This window comes from Callorhinus ursinus, unplaced genomic scaffold, assembly GCF_003265705.2.
Source record: "Callorhinus ursinus isolate GAN/ISIS: 27379988/994484 unplaced genomic scaffold, GSC_fseal_2.0 scaffold42, whole genome shotgun sequence".
Classification (NCBI taxonomy): Eukaryota; Metazoa; Chordata; class Mammalia; order Carnivora; family Otariidae; genus Callorhinus; species Callorhinus ursinus.
The window spans coordinates 892281-915390 of NW_027397104.1; the positions used below are offsets into that span (position 1 = coordinate 892281).

The 23110-nt window shown below is 42.4% G+C and overlaps 1 protein-coding gene across 3 annotated transcripts in view; it reads left to right on the top strand.

The window, feature by feature from the left end:
* Positions 1 to 1221: 1221 nt before the first annotated feature.
* The window catches only part of RNF38 (ring finger protein 38), a 131213-nt gene continuing 109324 nt past the window's right edge, over positions 1222 to 23110 (top strand). For all 3 annotated transcript variants that reach the window (XM_025852821.2, XM_025852822.2, XM_025852823.2), the window contains exon 1: positions 1222 to 1368. The gene's annotated coding sequence lies outside the window, so the exon portion shown is untranslated. The remainder of the gene's footprint in view (positions 1369 to 23110) is intronic.

Consider the following 23110-nt stretch of genomic DNA (forward strand, 5'->3'; position numbering starts at 1 on the left):
ACGGCTGTACTTAACAGCACTCCTAGCACATGGTTGAGTTTTATTCTGCTCCTCTATGGCTTTGATATAAGAATCAGAAAAACATGAAAAGGAAATGGTTGAGTAACCAACATCCCATCCAAGGAGAGGAGGGCCGTCAAGGGGATCACGAATCTGCAGAATTCTTCTCAGAACACCATCAGCACAGCTCAAAAGCCTTTCCTCACTTCCCGGCCTCTCTCTCTTTTGAGACTAGGCCCAGCTGGGTTAGATGGTTTCCTGTAAGTCTTTTAACAACAAGGGCGTTTAAAGTAAGAGGAAGAGAAAGTCGGAGGAAGGGGCAAGGGGCCAGGGCCGAGCCAAGCTGGCTTTTGCTCATAATTCAAGATGGGTCTCTAAATTCGGAGAAGGCAGCGCATCTCCCTCTTTCTCTTTCGTTTCTGCCTCTACTATCCTCTCTGGGTCCGCTGATTGATCTCTGAGACGCAGCTCAAGAAGGAGAGAGAGTTTCTTTCCTAAGTGTCTGAAAGGGAAAAACTTTGAGCAAACAGCCAAAAGAGGGAGCGAGGGAGGGAAAGGAGACTGGCTATAGTGTGGGGAAGAGAAGGAGGGAGGCCGAGGGGGCACGAGCGGTGCAGTGGGAGGCCGGCGCGCGGGCCGAGCCCCTGGCAAACTCGCGGGCGCAAACACTGGCGCCGGAGGAAGCCGCGCAGCTGAGCCCCAGGCGCAGCCGGGCCTGGGTGGCGTGGGGCCGGGCCTGGGAGGCCCGAGTCTGTGCCCAGGAGGCGGACCGGGGGCGGAGCCGCCCCCGGAGCTGGGCTCTCCCGCGGGCGGCCCTTAGTTTCCCCGCCTCGGCGAGCGACCGCGGCTGAGGATGCCCTACGGCGCCGCCTGTCCAGCTCCGGAGCCGCGACTGAGGAGCCGGCCGCCCATTGGCGGCGGCGGCGCGGCGTCTCCGCCCCCTCCGCGTCCCCGCCCCCTCCGCCGCCGCCGCCGCCGCTTCCCGGCTCCGCCTCCTCCCCCTCCGGGAGCCGCCTCCGTCGCCGCCACCGCCGCTGCTGCCGCGGGCCCGGGCCCAGCCAGCGCCCGCCCGCCGGAGTCGAGTCGCAGTCGGAGCCGCTGCCCGCGGCCCCGCCATGAGCGGAAGCGCCGCCGCCGCGGTCGCCGCCGCCGCCGCCTCAGCAGCTGCGGCCGCCGCGCACTTCCAGCCTCAGTCGTCGTCTCCCAGGCCGGGCGCCGCCGAGCTCGGGCCCCTGCGCCGCCCGCGACCCCCGCCGCCGCCGCCCCGGCCCGAGCCCGCCGCTGCCGGCCGCCTCAGCCCTTCGGGCCACGGGCCTCTCCGGGCGGGCGCCCAGGGTGGCGGCGCCTGCGGCCGAGCGCCGGGAGCAGGTACGGGGTCCGGGAACGGGCCGGGCGGGGGGGGGGGCGTGGGTTGGTTTCGGGGGTGGGGGGCCCAAAGGCGTGTGGTCCAGCAGTCCGGCGCGGCGGAGTGGGTGGAGCGTTGTCCGGGTCAGCTTTGTCCGGCCCCCGGAGCCCCCGTGAGCCCTGCGTCCCCGTCGCGCCGAGCGGCTCACAAAGCGTTTTCCCACCCGGTGGGTAGCCCCCTCCCCTAGGGTGGGTAGGGCAGGACCTCTCTAGGTCTCCGCTTGGCAGAGGAGGAAACCAAGGCGTACAGGGGGAAGTGACTTGCCCAAGGTCACGTAGCCGGTGAGAGTCGTAGCCTGGCTGGGACCCAGGGCCACCCTGGGCCGGCGCGGGCCCGGAGCAGGGGGGCTGGGAGGAGGAAGAGCCCCTAGACCCCGAGACCCGGGAGACATTGATCCGGAGGAGGGGGCGCTAGGCCCTACTCTCAGACACGCCCACCCAACGCTTCTTAGGTGGGCTTAGGAAATAGGATCTCTTGCGGTGCGGGACGGCGGAGAAGGGGCCGCTTTGGGGGCTTGGTGGTACCCTGGGGAGCCGATTTGAGGAGCCTCGGGGGGAGAGAGTTGTGTGTGGGGTGTACTCTCTGGGAGAGGGCTTTCTTGAGTGAATGGGGCAGAGCTTCGGAAACTTCTCATCGTGGGGACCGTTTGGTCTCTGCCAGGCCACCTTGCCCACCATTGCCCGGACTAAACCAATCCAGCTGAAATTAATAGGAGGGAGGCCTTCCCGCTTTTGTGGAGACACCCATAAGGTGTCCATTTTCGTGAAGTGGTCCAAGTTTCGTTCGTGCCCCAAACGGGAGTGCTTTTAAGGCCCTAGTAAAGCATTTCTGCTATAGAAGGCCGAGTGAGTTTTTCTCCAGGTGGTCTGGATCTGTCACCCATGGAGAACCCCTAGGGAACAGTTACCCCAAGCGTGAAGGGGGAAGGAAGCGGGGAGGATTGAGACAAGTCACCCGCCTGTCTCGCATGTTAGGCAGGGCCATATACTGTATGGGACTCCTATATTTCTTTAGGATGGGTGATTTTGACTGTGGACGCATCTTGGAAGGAGGAGAGCACTTAGAGTTCTAGAGAGAGAGTAAGAGAGCGAGCAATGAAGAAGCTCCTGTGGCGCTGGAAAATAGAAGCTGTATAGAAAGGGGGAAAAGAAGATATTTAGTCATTGTGGGGGAAGGGAGATGAAAGGGTTGCTGAGGGGAAGGGGACAGTGTCTAGTCCTGAGAAAAGTTGGGATTTTTCAAAGAGGGAGTCAAGGGTGATGAGTTTGAAAGGAGTCTGTTAGAGGTGGATGGTATTTTATAAGGATGAGTAATAGGTATTGGTCTGCAACAATTACTTCCTTTTCTTCGAGTAAAGACAGTTATACTTTTATATAAATGTTTTAGCCTTCGCATTCCCCACCCCCCATTCTCTCTCCTGTTCTAAGGCTGCTGGCCCACAGTATTGTCTTGGAAGTAAGGCTTGACAAAAGAGGGAAGGGGAAGACTAATTAGCAAATGCATTAATTAGGGCCCTTTGTCCGAAATGATTCCTTGTTTAAGACAGCTGTTTTCTCGCTGCCCTCCTGCACTTCAGCTTTCCAGCTGTGGTGGCTGTTGGATGCGTACTGTAGAAGAACTGCCCTGTTTTAGACAAGATATGTTAGATTTTTCTTGAAAAACTGAGAAACACCTCTATTTGACAAATATGTATAAAAGCGTGAAAATTCACTGGTCAAAGATTTTAATCAGGGAAATGCAAATGGAAACAACAGTGAGGTGCCATTTCACACCCATCAGACTGGCAAAATTTAAATGCTGTGATAACCAAGTGTTAGTGAACTTATGGGGAAATCAACGTTTATTTCCTGTTAGTGGAAATGTAAATGGATATAACCACCTTGGAGAGTAGTGTAGTGATGTCTTATTGGAGAGCTAATATACATACTTACCCAAAATGTCCGTTTTTGGTTCTAAGACATCTTAGTAGCTGGTGTCCAAGAAAAGTGTGAAAGAAGTATTAGCATGCTCATTGCAGCCTAAGTGGCCACCAGCAAGGGAAATGCATAAATTGTTAGATAGTCCCACCCAATTGAGTCTTACAGCACTGAAAAATAAACTATAGCCACATGCGTTAAAATGATTGACTCTCACAAACATAATATGGGGTGGGGGAACAGGTTATAGAATTCTTACAAAATGTTTCCACTTGTATAAAATCTGAAAACATGCAAAATAATATTGTTTGTGGCTTTGTACATATATAGTAATAGTATAAAAACATGCATGGTAACAACTAACACCAAATTCAGAGTAGAGATTATCTCTGGGAACAGAAGATGAGGGATGGGATTGGACAGGGGTACACCGAGGGCTTTAATACTATCTAATATTCCATTACTAAGGAATCTGAATAAGATAATTGCAAATTAGGATTTGCTTATTTTGGGTGTAGGGTCAGAGATATTCAATATCTTATTTTAAATACTTTTCAGGTGTTTGAAATATTTCTCACATGCAAAAAAATTTCTTGTTTTATAGAGTGCAGTATTTTTGTCTCATAATAATGAAACTCTTGCTACAGACTCCAGTCCAGCACAGCCTGGCAGGTATGCAGGCTGGTGATCCTTTTCTCACCCCTTTCTGACCTGCAAAGCCTAGTGTATTGCATTGGATGACTTTTATTTTGGAATTGCTGATAGGCATGGAGGATTCCTCAGTCTTTCTAAACTTTCTAATGGACCTAGGTCAGCAGTTTGAGCTTTGTCGAAATATAAGTGCCCCAGGACGTTCAGACTTATCTGATGTAGGGAGGGACCCAGAAATCTGATTCTGAAAAAGTTCCCCAGTAGGTTCTGATGCCCACTAAAATTTGAGAGCCGCTGCCTTGGGCTCCTGACTCCGGGCTGTACTCCATCTCAGCTTTGCCCCAGGCTACCTTCTCTTGCCCTTCCTGCATGACTAGGACTAATGTGGGCCCATGTGATACTTAGTTCTTTTGTAGGGCATAAAAGAATGATAGGGTTGGAAGCTATTGAGTCTTAAGCCCTTTATAATGTGGTTGTCTAGTCCTCTTATTTTCATGCAGGTAGCTAAGGGGCCCACTGCCCACCAGGGCTATTTATTAGGTTTTACAAACTTTAACCGCTTGTGTCACAATATGGAGTTTTATAATTAGGGCAGGAGCAAAAAGGGCTAACAGAAGGAAAACCAAATTTGGAGAAAGGAAACCCCCAACAGTAAATGTATGTGATCGTGCCTTTTCCACAGATGATAGTGATTGTTTTAGTGCTTTAGCTTATGACATGCATTTAAATTTCAGCTGTTTGAACCTGCAGTCAAAGATTAGGGTCTCAGATAACAACTGATTATCCCCCTCAAGATGGAAGAATTTCCTTTCTCCCAAATTTGCTAGTTTTACTTCTCTGCCAGACCCTTTTTTCTCTAGTCCTAATATGTTTAGGAATGAATTTATATTCACAAATGTGAGGATTTCTGGTAATGAAATTTGTGAAATGCCTGTTTGTCTTTGGGAAGGTTCTTTCTGGAAACCTACTTCGGAAGTGCAGTGCTTCTTCAGGTATACTTTTGCAGGGTTGCTGTGTTAGGTTGTATAGATTGTGCCCAACACTAGGTCACCTGTTTTGTGTGGTGAGTGGGAGTGGAAATTCATTTGTGCCCCACTTACCAATTGAGCATTTTGTAGGGGTGCCTGGGTGGCTCAGTCGGTTGAGCATCTGACTTTTGGTTTCTGCTCAGGGCGTGATTTCAGGGTTGTGAGATCGATCCCCGCATCAGTCTCCACACTCTGTGTAAAGTCTGCTTAAGATTCTCTCTCCCTCTCCCTCTGTCTCTCTCCAACCCTGTGCTCACTCTCCCTCTCTCTCTGTCTCTCAAATGAATAAATCTTAAAAAAAAATGTGTTTCTTGTGGAAATGTGTCCCTTCAGAGAGGGGCACCCCCTTTTCTAATTCTCATCGAGTGCCTCATGAACTAGCATGGCCTTGCAACTTTGGAAGGCTCCGAGGCAGCCTTGTTGCTCCATGTGTAACTAACTGTGCCATCCATAGTTACGGACTCTGTGAAGAGGGCAGGTCAGTTTTGGGCCTTTAGTTTGGAGAATTTTCTCCACCTGAACTTTTCAGTGGAAGGAACCTACCCCTGGCTTTTCATCACCATGCTCAGTTGAACCGAAATTTCAGCTTAAAATTGTAAAATTTATTACGGAGCTGGAGAAATATGCACAATTTTGAAAATACCATTATTTATGAAAAGATGGAATGAGAGAAATATTAAAAAGACAAAAGCATCTGGTAATTGAAGAAGATAAAGTAGTTTCTTCTTGGACATTTGCTCTTGCAATCTTGCAGTGCGTACTTTGAGGGGGAAATACAATGTTGTTTTTCTCTTCCTATTCCCCCTACACTAGCATTCCTGAATTTCTTAAGACCTGAGGCTTTTTAGCCAATTTTGAAAATATTTACCCATTTGTATTTTCTATTAAGTGGTTGTTTACGCTTCCTGCTGTTTTATTTTTTTCTTGGAGAGAGAGGAAGGGAGGTAGTGCTGAACCAAGGACAAGACTGGACTTCCTACTGCTTTTGCAAATAATGGCAGTGTGTTTTTTCAGAACAGTTGTCATGGAAGAGTGCTGTTCTGCAGGCTCAGGGGAGAGGTACATTTGAAGTGGTTTCTGTTGTATTTATTATTATTATTTTTAAACATGATCCAGGGTGATGGTTACAGAGTTCCATTGTGCTTTTGCTGCTGTCTTGAAGAAGTTTTTTTTTTTTTTTTTAAGAAAATGTATTTAAAACTAAAAATGTTTAACAAAAATAGTCTTATGCCCACACGAGGAAAATAAACAGTTCTCACCTATGGGCCTTACCCAAAGCAGTTTGAATTTTCTTTCCAGTTCTGTTTAAATGGATATTAGTGCTATTTTAGGATGGCTTAGAACACTTGAGTGATGTTGGACAGGTGGAGGAGAATGATGGGATTATACTGGAGTTTATCAGTGGTTCCCCCCAGTCTCTCGATATGGAAACTATCACTGTATTGTCTGCTTTTGTGATAAAGTATGTGTAGAAATAAGGGAGAGATTGTGAGTTTTGGTATATGTAATAATTTGATCCTTTTGAAAGAAAAAGCAGAGGGATGTAGTGGTAAGAGGAAGAAATACATGCATGGAAAAGAGAGTAGCAAGCAAATAGTATGACATTTTGTAGTGCTTTGGGGATGTTCTTTGAGTTGAAAGTTACCTGTCTGTATCCATTCTGCTTCAGCACCTTTGATTTCGGTGTCTGAAGATGGTGCTTACTGATCTTCAGTTGAAACCTGTTTTATTGTCATGGAGCTGGAAAGTGAGCAGTTTTGAAGACTAGGCTGAGGTGGGAGGCTAGTCTAAAAGTAAAAACAAGTATCCATTTTGTAATTGCTTTTGTAAATAGGAGTTGAGACTCTCATAATTAACCAAAGTATTTTTCATTTGGCTTTTAGGCTGTCTTATTTAATATTGTTTTAATACATTTGTCTTCCTATATAGAGTTTTGTTGCTGCCTCAGTACATATTTGAGCATCTGTTGGGTGCCATAATCCCAGTACTAACCACTGGTACATGGGGGTGATAGCCTTCATTGTCAGAGACTTCATTACCTGAGGTGCTGAGAACGACACCGAAGACTGTGCTTCAGTTTGTGCTTTCTTTTCTCCCTTTTATCATGCTTCCTTCTTCTCCCTGGTCTTTTGGGCTTGGTGGTGGTCTATCCATCTGTCAGGGGATCTCCCCACATGTGAGGGGTGCAGAGGCTTTATAGAGCCTTTTGACTGGGTCTGGGTACCCTTAAGTAAAACCCCTCCAATAGTATTGAGCTAGACTTGAGGACCATCATAGTGGCTCCAGCTCCTCTTCCTTCTCTGCTGCCTGGGTTGCCACCACCCACCCTTTGCTGTGGAGCCTGGAAGGCGCCCCCCTCACCCCCAGTTATACAAAGAGGCTTTGTGCTCTGAGGATGTTCTAAAGGCGGGATCACTGTAATTATAATTCCCCAAGCACAACCAAGTAATGGGGGCAGGCAGGGTAAAGATGGTATCCAAGTTCTTGTTGGTAGGGAGAAGTCAGGCGGGGATTAAAAATCATCTGGAGACAGTACCAAAATGGATAATGGAGCGTTGTTGGTAATGCTGATGGGAATGTGTTTAATTGAATACATTTTAAATTCTAATACTTGCAAGATACTTGAAGCTTTAAAAAGCATAAGACAGGCTGAACTTTTTTTTTAGGTTTGTTTTTTTTTTTAGGACTAAAATTGTAACAGAAAATTACTTTAGAAGAAGGTGAGTAGAAATCTCAGCCTACTTGGCTTTGTGTTTGTGTTGCCAGAATGACTGATTGCTCAAGAAAGCCAAATACATATCTTACTTACTCTCCAGGGCGTGCTCTTACTAATCCAGCTTCTTTTATTTCTAAAAGTAAGCTCTGACATTTTTGGGAAGCTGATTTTCTCCTACCACCACAAGAAGAAAATCAGTGTGGGGATATATGCTTAATAAACTCTTTTTTTTTAAGATTTTATTTATTTGACAGAGAGAGACAAAGCAAGAGAAGGAACACAAGCAGGGGGAGTGGGAGAGGGAGAAGCAGGCTTCCCGCTGAGCAGGGAGCCGGACGCGGGGCTCAATCCCAGGACCCTGGGAGCATGACCCTAGCTGAAGGCAGACGCCTAACGACTGAGCCACCCAGGCACCCCTATATGCTTAATAAATTCTTATATCAACCATCCTATGTCATGGTGTGCTTCCAAGCTCCATTGGTAATCTCCTAGTGAAAACTTTTTTCTTACTATGTTAACTATTAGTATATTACTCTGGTTAGTGTCTCAAACAAACTTTTTTTTTTTTTAAAGTGCACCAAACAATTGACTGCAGAGGTTATCTTTAGACTTTAGGATAGTGGACTCAAGTCGTCTTTTATGCAAGGTGAGGGGAAAAGATCCTTTTTGTTCTTAAGATTAGCACTGACATCTGTGGTGAGTGAAGTAGTCAGGGAGAGTGTGTGTTCTATATGGAAACCTATAGGTACTGTAGGCTTGACCTTCATCTGATTACTTGTTGGAGTCAGGTCAAGAGTTGGACCTTTATTTTTACTGTCTAGAGTGATTTTTGTCCTGTTGGAGGAAATCTCCCCCCCCCCTTTTTTTTAAAGATTTTATTTTTATTTATTTGACAGAGAGAGAGAGAGTCAGGCAGAGAGGGAACACAAGCAGGGGGAACAGGAGAGGGAGAAGCAGGCCTCTCGCAGAGTGGGGAGCCTGATGCAGGGCTCGATCCCAGGACCCTGGGATCATGACTTGAGCCGAAGGCAGATGCTTAACGACTGAGCCACCCAGGCGCCCCTCTCCCCCACTTTTTTTTTATTGACAAAAGTGTGCGATGTGATGATTTGATATATGAATGCATTTTGAAATGATTACCACAGTCAGGTTTATTAATACATCCATCACCTCATATAGTTACCTTTTTTTATGAGAATGTTTCAGATCTCTCTTAGCAAATTTCAAGAATATAATACAGTATTATTAACTATAGTCACCATGCTGTACATTAGATTCTCAGAACTTATAATTGAAGGCTTGTGCCTTTGACCAACATCTCCCTATTTTCCCTACTTCCCAGACCCTGCTAACCACCATTCTGCTCTTTTTCTATGAGTTTGACTTTTTAAATTAAAAACAATTTTTTTTTTATTTTAGATTCCACATATAAGTGAGATAGTACCGTATTTGTCTTTCTCTGGCTTATTTCACTTAACATTATGTCCTCCAGGTTCATCCATGTTGTTGCAAATGGCAGGCTTTCCTTCTTTCTAATGGCTGAATAATATTCTGTTGTACTTATATGCTAAATCTTCCTTCATCCATTCATTTGTTGGACACTTAGGTCCCTATCTCAGCTGTCGTGAATAACACTGCAAGGAACGTGGGAGTGCAGATAGCTTGAAGAAATCTACCTTAAATTAATCTTCACATAAGACTACAGTGTAGTCTATTACAAAGATATTGCCCATATAATTCTTAGAAAAGACTACCAATTTGACAGCTAAATTTTATGAGATTTATTTTTTTTTAAAGATTTTATTTATTTATTTGAGAGAGAGAGAGAATGAGAGATAGAGAGCACGAGAGGGAAGAGGGTCAGAGGGAGAAGCCGACTCCCCGCTGAGCAGGGAGCCCGATGCGGGACTTGATCCCGGGACTCCAGGATCATGACCTGAGCCGAAGGCAGTCGCTTAACCAACTGAGCCACCCAGGCACCCCTAAATTTTATGAGATTTAAAATTAGGATCCATTTTATCTGCTTTCAATGAAAAGTGAAGTTGATCTCTCCCTCCCCACCCCCAATGTTTTAGGCAAGTATATTGCTCAGCAGTGACTTTATTTTAGCTTAATTATAAACTGTTATTTGGCTACTTCATTTGCTTCATTTATAATACATATTTCCTTTGGGTAGTAACCTCTGACTGCTTACTTCACTGCTCTCTGGTGGCCACTAAAAGTAATGGTAAAACATTTATTGAATGCCTGCTGTGTACCAGGCACAGTGAAGATTTCAGATACAATTCAGATAGGCAACAGTTCAGTGATAGATTCTGACTACGTTAGCAGAACAAATGCATTTTGGGGTATGGTAACCCTTAATAAGAGGGGGAGAACATCTAAATTGCATTAATAATAGTGATATATAACCATGATAATGTTGCTAAAGCACAGATCTAACCAGACCAAAAATTTATGTGGTTGCCTCCTAAGTAAAAGAAATATTTTTTCTTTTTTTTTTTTAAGATTTTATTTATTTATTTGAGAGAGAGAGAGAGAAAAACAGCATGAGAGGGGAGAAGGTCAGAGGGAGAAGCAGGCTCCCTGCCGAGCTGGGAGCCCGATGTGGGACTCGATCCCAGGACTCCGGGACCATGACCCAAGCCGAAGGCAGTCGCTTAACCAACTGAGCCACCCAGGCGCCCAAGAAATATTTTTTCATCTGGCATTCAAGACCAGCATAATTATTTCAATCTCTACTATTTTTCCTCATGAACATTATTCTCCAAGGAAATAGGATGCCTTGTTGTCTATATGTGTATCACTTTTTGACCTGTTTCTTTGATTCTTCAGCTTGGAATGCCTTCAGTTTTTCCAGATCCTACTTATTTTTAAATATCTAGGTGGTAGTCATCATTTATTGTGTGCAAAGCTCTGTTCTAAGTGCTTTACCTGGATTAATTCATTTAATTTGTGCCTTGGTCCTTTAAGGTTGATGCTATTATTATCGTTATTGTGCAGATGAAGAAACTGGAACACAGGTTAAATAACTTGCTAGAGATGATGCAGCTATTAAGAGTGTTATCTAGGATATGAACTCAAGCTGTCTAGTTCCAGAGTCTATATTTTTAGCCATCATGCTTTACTGCATCTCATTTTTTTTTTTTTTAAAGCAAACTTAACAGTTAGTTTTGGTAATAAGAGGTTGAATGTAAGCAAAGGTGATCACTGCTTTAGCCACTGAAAAGAATTTGCAATCTTTAGTTTTTACCTTTGCTCCTGAGAAATATACTCTTTTTTTTTTAAGTTCTGAATTATTGGATTTGGATTATTTAATTGATTTTTTTAAAGTCATTCATTACTTTTTTACATAAGGAGTAGGAGTGCCTGCATTGGGGTGGGTGGGTTCACATTAGAATAGGCATATTTAAATTGCTTCTTAGAAAATCTTCCATGTTCTATGATTCTGAACATTAGGGTCTTAACTGAGTGCTTTTTGAGCACTTAAGTGGATAAAAAATTCTCAAGGAAATATTTGGCCCTACTCAGAGGAACTTCTGAATCTCACCTTTTTGTGGATATGGGTACCTTCCCCCCAAATATCACAAGAATAGATGTTAGACTTCTTTTTAGCCTTTTTTTTTTTTTCTTTTTAGCCTTCTTAATTTCCATAATAAGTTGATTTGTCACAAGCTAAAGCATAAACATATCTATTCAGGAGCTAAAATATGAACATTCAAGTATTAGTTGGAGACGCTTATGTGTTGGGTTGATGCTGTCTGAGACAGTGGATTATTTGAGGAAGATAATGTGGCATTGTGGTTACCAAGTGAACTACTTCAAAATTGGTTGGAATGCTTGTTAAAAATTCTCTGTCTTTAGGTGGCCTAGAGTTGGAATCTGAGATGAGGAAATTTTCTTATAAACAGTTATAGATGATGTTTCTAATATTATTTCATTTATGCTGTAGGCTTAATAGGCATTGGTGGGCCATCAATTTAGAAAATGTGCTATGGGAAAATGAGTTTCTAAGGTCAAAACCAAGTACAGTACTTACAGACTTTCGGAACATGGCCTGTTTTTTTAGCAGAGCACTGCCAACAGTCTTTTTCTCCTACTTCGCTTTTGGATCCCTAGAAAGGAAGAAGGAATTCTTTGCTTTTCAGATTACTAAACGATACGGAATTAATTCATCAGAGGAAGATATTCTTTCTATTCAGACAGGATAAAGACTGGTTAATCCAGATAATTGAGGAATTTCCACTCATTTACTTGTTTGGGTTTCTTTAAGACGCTTAGCTTCAGAACACATCAAGAGTTATGGGGGCGCCTGGGTGGCTCAGTCGTTAAGTGTCTGCCTTCAGCTTAGGTCATGATCCCAGGGTCCTGGGATCGAGCCCCACATCGGGCCCCCTGCTCCTCGGGAAGCCTGCTTCTCCCTCTCCTACTCCCCCTGCTTGTGTTCCCTCTCTTGCTGTGTCTCTCTCTGTCAAATAAATAAATAAATAAAATCTTTAAAAAAAAAGTTATGTTTGGGGGCTCTAACGGAAGACATTATTGTTGACTATGTTTGCTATATGTCAGGAATGAGCCATGAACTCTTGTGATCTAATTATCCAGTGTTTCTTTTTAAAAATTGTGCATGTATTGTTGAAAACAAATTAATTCTAATCTATGATATTTTTGAGCTTTAAATAAAAGCTACCATTGTGTGCAAAAAAACCAAAAAACAAAACCAAAAAACCAACAAAGGCAACAAGTCAAAAGATCTCCCTTAAAATGAGTTTGTGTACAACTCATGATGTTATTAATTTCTATGTTAAGGTCAAAACAAAAGTCAGAATTTGACTAGAATGTTTAGAGTCTGAAATCTTCTAAAAAATTAACTCTTTTTCAACTGACATAAGTGATTTTAATTTTAACATAAATGGTTTTGTGGGGTGGGGATAGAAATCAAACTAGTTTTGCCATACCAAAATCTTTCTCTAGCACATCGGAGATGTAAATATGTTTCCTTTTGAAGTACAATTGTTTGATAGAATAGTTATGTTATTTTTCCTGGTGCTATGTAGTTAAAACCCCAGGGCCTAAATTTATTTTATTTAATTTTTATTTTTTGTTTTTAAAGATTTTATTTATTTATTTGACAGAGAGCGAGAGAGGGAACACAAGCAGGGGGAGTGGGAGAGGGGGAAGCAGGCTTCCCGCGGAGCAGGGAGCCCAATGTGGGGCTTGATCCCAGGACCCTGGGATCATGACCTGAGCGAAGGCAGACGCTTAATGACTGAGCTACCAAGGCGCCCCTATTTTTTTAAAAGATTTTATTTATTTATTTGAGAGAGACAGAGACAGAGCGAGCACAAGCAGGGGGAGGGACAGAGGGAGAAGCCGACTCCCAGGTGAGCAGGGATCCTGATGTGGGGCTCATTCCCAGGACCCTGAGATCATGACCTGAGCCACCCAGGCACCCCCCTAAATTTATTTTAAAGTTTGATTAAAACTTTGTTTCTATGTAAGAAAAGTTACCAAATTGAAAAAGGACTTTGGAGGGACACCTGAGTGGCTTAGTCGGTTAAGCATCTGCCTTTGGCTCAGGTCATGGTCCCAGGATCCTGGGATCGAGTCCGGCGCAGGGAGCCCGCTTCTCCCTTTCCCTCTGCTGCTCCCCCTGCTTGTGCTCACTCTCTGGCTCTCTCTCTCAAATAAATAAATGAAATCTTTAAAAAAAAAAAAAAAAAAAGAGGGGCTTTAGAAATTTTGATTCCAAATTGAAAAGGAGCTTTAGAAATTTTGATTCCAAGATTGCTTTTAAGGAGGGAGAGGCAAGTCAAATTGGATATGGGCCCCACAGAATTGTCTGTGCTACTTCCTGGGTCAGGAAAGCTCAAAGAGGGGGGCTGTGTTGCAGTAGGGCAGGGCGTAAACCTGGTAGGAACTAGAAGTGAAACTGGAAGTGCCTTTAAGAAAAAAAAAAAAAAAGGCAGATTGTTGTATTAGACTGAGTCAGGCTGGATGGAGCAGTGAGACTGTTCTCAAGCACAAATGTGTATGTAGTACCCCTGGCAGATTTCCTGATTAAGTCAACATGTTTGCAGTTGATTCAGGGCAGACCTTAGACTCAAGGGAGGAAAATGAGAGAAGAGCAAAGGGAGAGGCTGAGGCGGGGGCCTTAAGGTGCAGGTTCTGAAAGAAAATTTCTTTAAAAAAAGAGGAAGAAAGGGAAAAAAGAGAAAAGAAAGGAAAAAAAGATTTCTGAGCCTTTGAGAGAGACAGCAGGAAGTTAAAGATGGAATTCTGGGGACACTTTCCTCTCCCCACAAGCTGTATGGAAGTGGTGGATGAGTGAGTAGACTTACAGATGTTGGCAAAGGTATCCTTGTTAGAACAGAAAGGATCTATCAACAGTGGTTTGTTTTAAAACGATAGATCTCACTACAAAGGTTAGCCAGTCTTACGTAATTTTATTACACCTAGGGTCACTTACTTTAAAAGGAAAATGAGAACTTAAATTTGACGTACAGTTGACAATTAAGAGCATCACATTTCCATGGTGGTTTAACGGTAGTTATTTGCTATCTTTCACGCACAAAAGTTGACAATGCTAGCATGCTCTGCCTAACTAGGGCATGCACTGCTAATGTTTTTCCCACAGGAACGATAGGTTCAAATTCAAAGAGATTAGATACCATTGCACTTTCTGCTGGCTTCTCCCCTTCCCATCCCCAGAACCATTCATAGATGCTCTGTGTGTGGATGCCAGTGTGTAATATGGATTGGGATTGAGTTTATGGCTCTGAGGTAGACCAGCACCTCTCACACTTTATTTATGCATCACCTGGGAATCTTGTTAAAATGCAGATGTCTAGCAAAGGCACAGATGATAGTGGAATAGTTTAGAGTAGCCAGGAGGTGGAGTAGTTAGTGGCTCTCAAACTTGAGCCTGTATGATAGGCATCTGTAGGGCTGGTTAAAAGCAAGACTACTTGGCCCCATCTTCCGGAGCTTTTGATTCTCCACAGTAGGGTGGGGCCTGATATTTTGCATTTTATTTTATTTATTTATTTTTTAAAGATTTTATTTATTTGACAGAGACACATACAGCGAGAGAGGGAACACAAGCAGAGGGAGTGGGAGAGGGAGAAGCAGGCTTCCCACCGAGCAGGGAGCCTGATCCTTGATCCCAGCACCCTGGGATCATGACCTGAGCCAAAGGCAGACGCTTAACGACTGAGCCACCCAGGCGCCCCGATATTTTGCATTTTAAACAAATTTCTAGGTGATGCTAATACATCCGGGGCAGTATATTTTGAGATCCCTTGAGGTAGAATATAAATAATATTGAGGAGAATCAAACCGTCTTGGCTTCTTGAGCATTACTTTGTAACTGAAAATGGTGAAGAAAAGTTTGCTGAAAGTAATAATACTGTTCATGGTGAAATAGGTGATGAGAATGAAGGAGTGTGCTTCTGATGACCACCACCGGGTGTTGTAGGAAGTGTCAAACCACTATATCATATACCTGAAACAAATATTACACTGTATGTTAACTAACTGGAATTTAAATAAAACTTAGAAAAAATACTGTCCATGTTAGGCAAATAACACCTCATTAAATAATTCTGTGTTTTATTGTGGTGAGTATGTGTCTCTGTCTAGAAAACATCCACAGTAGACCCCACCAAAAGGATAGTAAGAAAGATGATTACTTCTGGAGAAGGATCCAGCATTACGGAGGGTGGGATTTTAGCTTTCTTTGAAGGTTTTAATTTTTACTAAAGAGATTGTACTTCTATTTATGTAATTAATTTTATAAAAAGGAATAAGAAAACTGGGCCAGATAGCCTCCCATTTACTTCTCCAGATCTGTCCTCCGCCCTGTTCCACCTGGCTCTCTGCCCCAGGGAAAGAGCTCCCAGATCCTCTGGCTTCTTCTTGGTTTCAGCCTTAGGAGATGTGAAGGGAAGGAGAATGAAGTCAATATTTATCCCTTCTGCTCTCGTGGAAGCCTGCATTTTATTACCTGGGTTCTGGGAATCTCTATCTCCTGCCTTTTTTGGGCGCCAAAGCAATAAAGGACTTGCTAGTCCTGGTTCCTCTTCTACCCTCTGTGATTTCTGTAGGCCTCACCTAATTTAGTAATTATTCCTTTTATAAGTAGACCACTTGCAGATTATTCTAATTTGAATTTGTTATCTCTTCACTGTTGGAAGCCTGACTGATGGACCCTCTGAGTCCTGTTCCGCTCTTTACTTTATTTTCCCATTTATTTAACGTCCACCCCACCCCTATCCTCTCTGCTGTAATCCCAGGAGTAGTGACAGTACTATTTTGGTAGGTGTAACCTTCCAGACATTTTATATGGCTCTAAATTAATATACATATTTAACATACAAGGAATCATATTGTATTTCCTATTGAATAAATTCTTTTTACATCATACTACATTGTGACCATCTTTTTTTTTTTTTTTTTTTTTTAAGATTTATTTAGGGTAGCCTGGGTGGCCCAGATGGTTAAGTGTCTGCCTTCGGCTCAGGTCATGATCCCAGGGTCCTTTTTTTTTTTTTTAAGATTTTATTTATTTGACAAGAGAGAGACCTAGCGAGAGAGGGAACACAAGCAGGACCCTGGGACCATGACCTGAGCAGAAGGCAGACACTTAACGACTGAGCCACCCAGGCGCCCCCCAGGGTCCTTTTTGATCGAGCCCTGCATGGAGCTCCCTGCTCAGCTGGGAGCCTGCTTCTCCCTCTCCTTCTACTCCTCGCCCTGCTTGTGCTCTCTCACTCTCTCTGTCAAATAAATAAATAAAATCTTTAAAAAAATTATTTATTTTATAAAGAGTGCAGGGGGAGGGGCAGAGGGAGAGGGGGAGTCTCAAGCTATGCTTGGAACCGACATGGGGCTCATCTGACAACCCTGAGATCATGACCTGAGCCGAAATCAAGAGTTGGACGCTTAACTGACTGAGCCACCCAGGCGCCCCACATTGTGACCATCTTTCTACATCAGTATAATTTACCTCATTCTTAATAGCTGTACATGATTCCGTTGTATTTGATATGTACATAACAAAGTTTAAACAGTTCCTTATATATTTAACACGATAGTTTTATTTATTTATTTATTTTTTAAGATTTTATTTGAGAGAGAGAGAGCACAAGCAGGGGGAGCGGCAGGCAGAGGGAGAAGCAGACTCCCAGATGAGCAGGGCGCCTGACTCTGGGCTCCATCCCAGGACCCTAAGATCATCACCTGAGCTGAAGGCAGACGCTTTCACCCAGGCGCCCCTTAACATAATAGTTTTAATCATATACTGAATTTCCATTAATACTTGATCTGAAGGCACCTGGGTGGCTCAGTCGTTGGGCGTCTGCCTTCAGCTCGGGTCATGATCCCAGGGTTCTGGGATTGAGCCCTGCATCGGGCTCCCTGCTTGGCGGGAGGCCTGCTTCTCCCTCTCCCACTCCCCCTGCTTGTGTTCCCTCTCTCGCTTTCTCTGTCAAATAAATAAATAAAATCTTTAAAAAAAACCTTTGATCTGTGTCTGCATTCTGTTCTATTGATCTGTCTCTATTCTGGCACCAGTATTACACATTTTACTTATTGTGGTTTCATACAGCTAAGTTCTTGGTAGGGCAAATCCTCATAGTTATTTTTATTTTGGAGAACATTTTTGGCTTTCATCACATACTTTTTTTCCCTTCCAGATACAGTTTTTAAAAGTGTTTGTCAGGATTCCCTCAAATCCCATTGATAACCTGATTGGAAATGTATTTGTGAAGTTTGTAGCTTAATTCACATTTGTCAATGTATTTCACATTCTTTTTGCTTTTGACAGTGGGGCGTTTTCATCATACTTCTTGAATTTTGCTGTTAGGAGAAGCTGTTGATTTTTGTGTATTTATTTTAAAACCTTCCTATTTTCTAAGCTCTTGTAGTTGTTTTAGTAATTTTTCACAGGTTTTTATTGGGTATTCCAATTGGACAACTTTATTATTGGTAGAGAGTGCTAATTTAGACTCCTTTTCAGCATTTTCCTCTTTTTTTTTTTCCTTCTTGTTTCATTGGCTAAGCTCTAACAGTGCCATCTACTTGACTTTAATGAGGCTGCCTCAGGTGTGCTTCACTATTTATTGTCGGGCTGACTGTGGGTCTGAAACCTGAAAAGTTAAAGGAGTATTTTTATTTATTTAGTGTTTTTCTCAGAAAGGATAAATTTGTCAGATGCTTTTCAACTCAGTTATCTACCCCTTGGAGATTGTTTCTTTCAACCTATTTATATGCTGAATTATATTATTTAATTTTCATTATGGAATTATCTCTAAATTTCTGGAGTAAATCTCATAGTACTATATTGATTTGTTAGTATTTAGGGCTTTGGAATATATTCAGAAGGGGGAAGGCCTGTAATTTTCCTCCTTGTGCCATCCTTGACATCAGGATTTTGGTAGCATGGAAAAATGGTGTTTGTGGTTGAAGGAGCACTAACCATTTCTATTTTGTTTTTTATTTTATTCCACTCAGTTTTCTTATTTTTTTTAAGATTTTATTTATTTATTTGACAGAGAGAGAGATAGCGAGAGCAGGAACACAAGCAGGGGGAGTGGGAGAGGGACAGGCAGGCTTCCCGCCGAGCAGCGAGCCCAGTGTGGGACTCGATCCCAGGACCCTGGGATCATGACCCAAGCCGAAGGCAGACTCTTAACGACTGAGCCACCCAGGCGCCCTCAGTTTTTTTATTTTTTGTGTGTATGGGGCAGGGTGGGGGGCAAGTATTCAGTTTTGGTGAATTAGATATATTTTGTAGAAAATTAAATTCCTTTTCCAGCTTTAAAAAAAAGTGAGTTTATTATCTTCTTTTACTTTTTAAAAATTTCCTCTGTAAATATGATTTTGTCAGCTTTCTTAATCTTAATACGTTGTATTTTATTCTTTTTGATTAGATTAAAATCTGTATTCATCTGTAAAATAGATATAATGAAAATGAAGCAATCAAATGATGGTCATTATTTTCTTAACTTATTTATTTTTAGAGAGGGAGGGGGAAGGGCAGAGGGAGAGGGAAAGAATCTTAAGCAGGCTCAGCGCTCAGCACAGAGCCCACTCTGGGCTGGATCTCACAACCCTGAGATCATGACCTGATCCCAAATCAAGAGTCTCCCAAATCAAGAGTTGGACACTTAACCAACTAAGCCACCCAGGCGCCCCAGATGGTTGTTATTTTTAAAAGAATAATTGTCTTTTATTATTATATTTGTATTTTTTGAATTTATTGTTTCTGTGATTTTGTATACTGATTCAGGAATTTCTTTTTTTAAAGATTTTATTTACTTAGAGTGCGCGTGCGTATGAGTGGAAGGGTGGGGCAGAGGAAGAGGGAGAAGCAGACTCCCTGCTGAGCAGGGAGCCCAATGTGGGGCTTGATCCCAGGCCCCTGAGATCATGACCTGAGCCAGAGGCAGACGCTTAACCGACTGAGCCACCCAGGCACCCCTGATTGAGGAATTTCTGTTCTCATCTTTATTAAAATCTTTATGCGTTAAAAGTTCTTTAAAAATGTTTACGTTTATTGTCTTCTGATTACAAAAATGCACATGCCAAAAAATCAAACATTGCAGAAATATGTATCAGAAAATAAAAAGTCTCTTTATCTGAATTCTTGAGAGATCAGTGAGAACAAGTTGGTGTATGTATACTTAAGTGCTTTTGTTTTTATTATGCACATACCTGTTATAAAAAGTGGGACCATAATATATATTATTTTGTAACTTGCTTTTTTTCAACTTTGTATCTTGGATCTCTTTCCAAGTTAGAATTTATAGATCTAGTTTTTCTTTATTAAAACCTTTATTTGACAGACAATAGAGATAGCAACATTCATATCTTCTGAGTTTGCAGCTCAGTGAATCATCACAAAGTGAACACACTTGTGTAACCAGTAGGTCAAGAAATAAAATATGACAGGTACCCCCAGAAACTTCCCATTGTGCCTCCCTATCTCATTCTTTTTAAAAATTTAACAGCTTTATTAAGATAGAACTCACATATCATACAATTCACCCATATGAAGTATAAAATTCAACACGTTTGGTGTTTTGGTATATTCACAATTGTGCAACTGTCACCACTATCTAATTCTAGAATCTTTTCATCACCCCAGAAAGAAACCCTGTACCCACTGGCAATCGCTCTCCATTTCCTCCTGCCCCAGTGGTAGGCAACAGCTAATCTAATTTCTGTCTCTATAGATTTTTCCATCCTGGACCTTTTATGTAAGTGGAATCATACAACATATGGTCTTTTATGACTGGCTTCTTTCTCTTAGCATAATGTTTTCAGGGTCATCCATGTTGTAACGTATGTCAGTGTTTCATTCCTTTTTATGGCCAAATAATCATTGTATGAGTATACTACATATTATTTATCCATTAATCAATTAGTGGACATTTAGGCTGCACCGTTTTTGGACTATTATGAATAATGCTGCTGTGAACATTTGTGTACTAGATCTTGTGTGGACATATGTTTACATTTCTCTTAGACACACACACACATACACACTCGCACCCTAAGAATGGAATTGCTGGGTCTAGTAACTGTGTTTAACCTTTTGAGGAACTGCCACACTTTTCCAAGTTGGTTGCACAATTTCATTTTTCATTTCCACCAGCAATGTATGAGAGTCCTAAATTCTTCACATTCCCATCAACACTTATTACTTCCTGTCTTTTTGATTATAAACATTCTACTGGGGGTGCATTGGTAGTTCATTGTGGTTTTGCTTTGCATTTCCCTAATGGCTGACGTTACTGAGCATTTTTTCATGTGTTATTGGTCCATGTAGATTTTTAAAAGGTTTTTAAGTTTTCCCTAATAGAGGCAAAGCTAAATAGTATCTTTTGTGTCCTTATAATTTTTAGACAAGCATCTAAAATTTCAGTACATCTATGCTTCTCTACTCTTTTTTTTTCTGTAGATATAATCTAGCATTTATGTTATTTTTATATATTACATATTTTGAGAATGATTTTTAAAAATGTTTTATGCACTTAGTGAGATTTACAACAGTTATTTAGATTTATCTGTATTTTAACTTGTTTGTTGTTGCCTTCCATCCTTAGCTATACAATAAATGTAAATAATTTCATTTGTTACGTGAGTTATACAGTTTCCAGGATCTGTGTCTCCACATATTTTCTATAGTACATGAGTAGAGATCTGTATGATTAATAAACCTGATTGAGACATTTCAAAGGTATGGTTAAGGTCTGCGTTTCATTGACAGAATCCAGAACTTTGTTTCTGTTAACTGATCAGGAGTTTCAAGGTAGTATTTTTCAGTTAGTTATCCTTCTGGGAAGAACAGCCTGAGGTTGGGAGTTTGTAGGAAAAATGATGTAGTCTGTTTCTTGGTGATCAGAGCGATGACTAGGGAAACTAGATGGACAGAGTGGAGTGCATAGTTCTATTATTTGGAAGGATCACCTGGGCCTGGAGTATCATGCCTACTGCCTTTGTTCAAATATAATATGTACATATCTTCATACTTGTGTGATTTATGAGTACCACTACTTTTTCTATGACCCCTTTGAGTAATTACAAATAATTTTTGTACAGTGTACTTTGCTTTACCCAAAAGATAAACAGTTCATATTGAAGTCTTAATGGAAAAACTTCTTGAGGAATCTACAGGAGATGGGCCACAGGATGATATTAATGTGAATTTTCCGAGGCCTAGGGGTTAGTATTAAATTTCATGGTCCCAGGGGCGCCTGGGTGGCTCAGTTGGTTAAGCGACTGCCTTCGGCTCAGGTCATGATCCTGGAGTCCCGGGATCGAGTCCCACATCAGGCTCCCTGCTCAGCAGGGAGTCTGCTTCTCCCTCTGACCCTCCCCCCTCTCATGTGCTCTCTCTCTCTCTCTCATTCTGGCTCTCTCAAATAAATAAATAAAATCTTTAAAAAAAAAAATTCATGGTCCCAGAAACGGCTTTTCCCTCGTGCCTACAGGTGATCAGACTCACACTGTCTTTAAAACAGAAGACTTGTATCCAAACTGAGAGTACCAGTTTATAATGTGAAATGGCCTTTCTAATGACTTAAATACAACAAATAAATATGAGTGTCTGCTTTGTACCAGGCCTACTCACTACTGGGTAGGCAGTAGCGAATACACACAGGTAAAACCTCTGCTCTTATGGAGGTTATATTGTTGTGATGTGAGACAGACTATAACTAATAAATATATAACCTGTCATAAAGATGGCAAAAACTAAGAAGATAAATAGAGTAGGGTAAGGAAAGATAAGTGTGAAAGGAGTGGGTGCTACTTAAATCTGTTGGCCAAAGAAGACCTCTTTCGTGTGGTGATACCAGCTGAGACCGAAAGGAAGTGAGGAGTCAAACTCTGCCAGTGCAGAAGGCCTGAGGCAGAAGTGTGCTTGCTCTATTCAGGGAGCAGGAGGGAATTCTGAGTGGTTAGAGAGGAGGAGCAGAGTGGCACGAAGTAGGATGGTGAGCTTCACCATTATAAGGACTTTTGTTCTGAGATGAGATTACTGAGCAAAAGAGTGATGATATGATGTAACTTCCCTTTTAGCAGCATCACTGTGGCTGCCGAGTTGAGAATGGGCTGTAGGGGAGGGGAAGGGTTGGAGTAGGCAAGTGGTTAGGCGGTTTGGGTGGAGCAGGAGATGAAGTGATTCACTTGCTTCTTGGTTATAGCCGGGATGTGTGGGCTAAGTCCGAAACAGGCTGCTTGGTGTGCAGTCCATCACCCATCAGCCCTCGTCAACTTGACCCTTTCTTCTACTTCCTTAAACTGCTCTTGCCAAAATCATCAATGATGGTGAGTTGCAAACCAGTGGACACTCAGGCCACATCTCACTGCACATTTGACCAGAATCCTCCATAAAACGTTTTTTTCCCCCAAGATTTTATTTATTTGAGAGAGAGCAAGAGTGAGAAGGGGGAGGGTGGGCAGAGGGAGAAGAAGACTCCCCACTGAGCAGGGAGCTAGACCTGGGGCTCAATCCCAGGACCCCAGGATCATGACCTGAGCCAAAGGCAGATGCTTAACTGATTGAGCCACCCACACATCCATATAGAATTGATTCTTTCTTGAATCCCTGTGTCTTGGCTTCTGTAACCTTGCACTGTTGATTTGCCTCTCACCTTTAAGTGTATTTTTTGTTGTTGTTAGCTCCTTACCCCCAATAACTACAGGAGTGAGTAGCTCATGGCTTGGCCTTGTACCCCCTTTTTTTTTTTCTGTGTTCTCTTTCTTGATATTATTTGTTCCCAAGGATTTAAATATCATTTATATTCTGAGAATTCCCAGATTTACATTTCATAGGGAGCTCATATTTTATATGTCAATAACTAAAATTATTAGCCAAAACTGGGGGTAC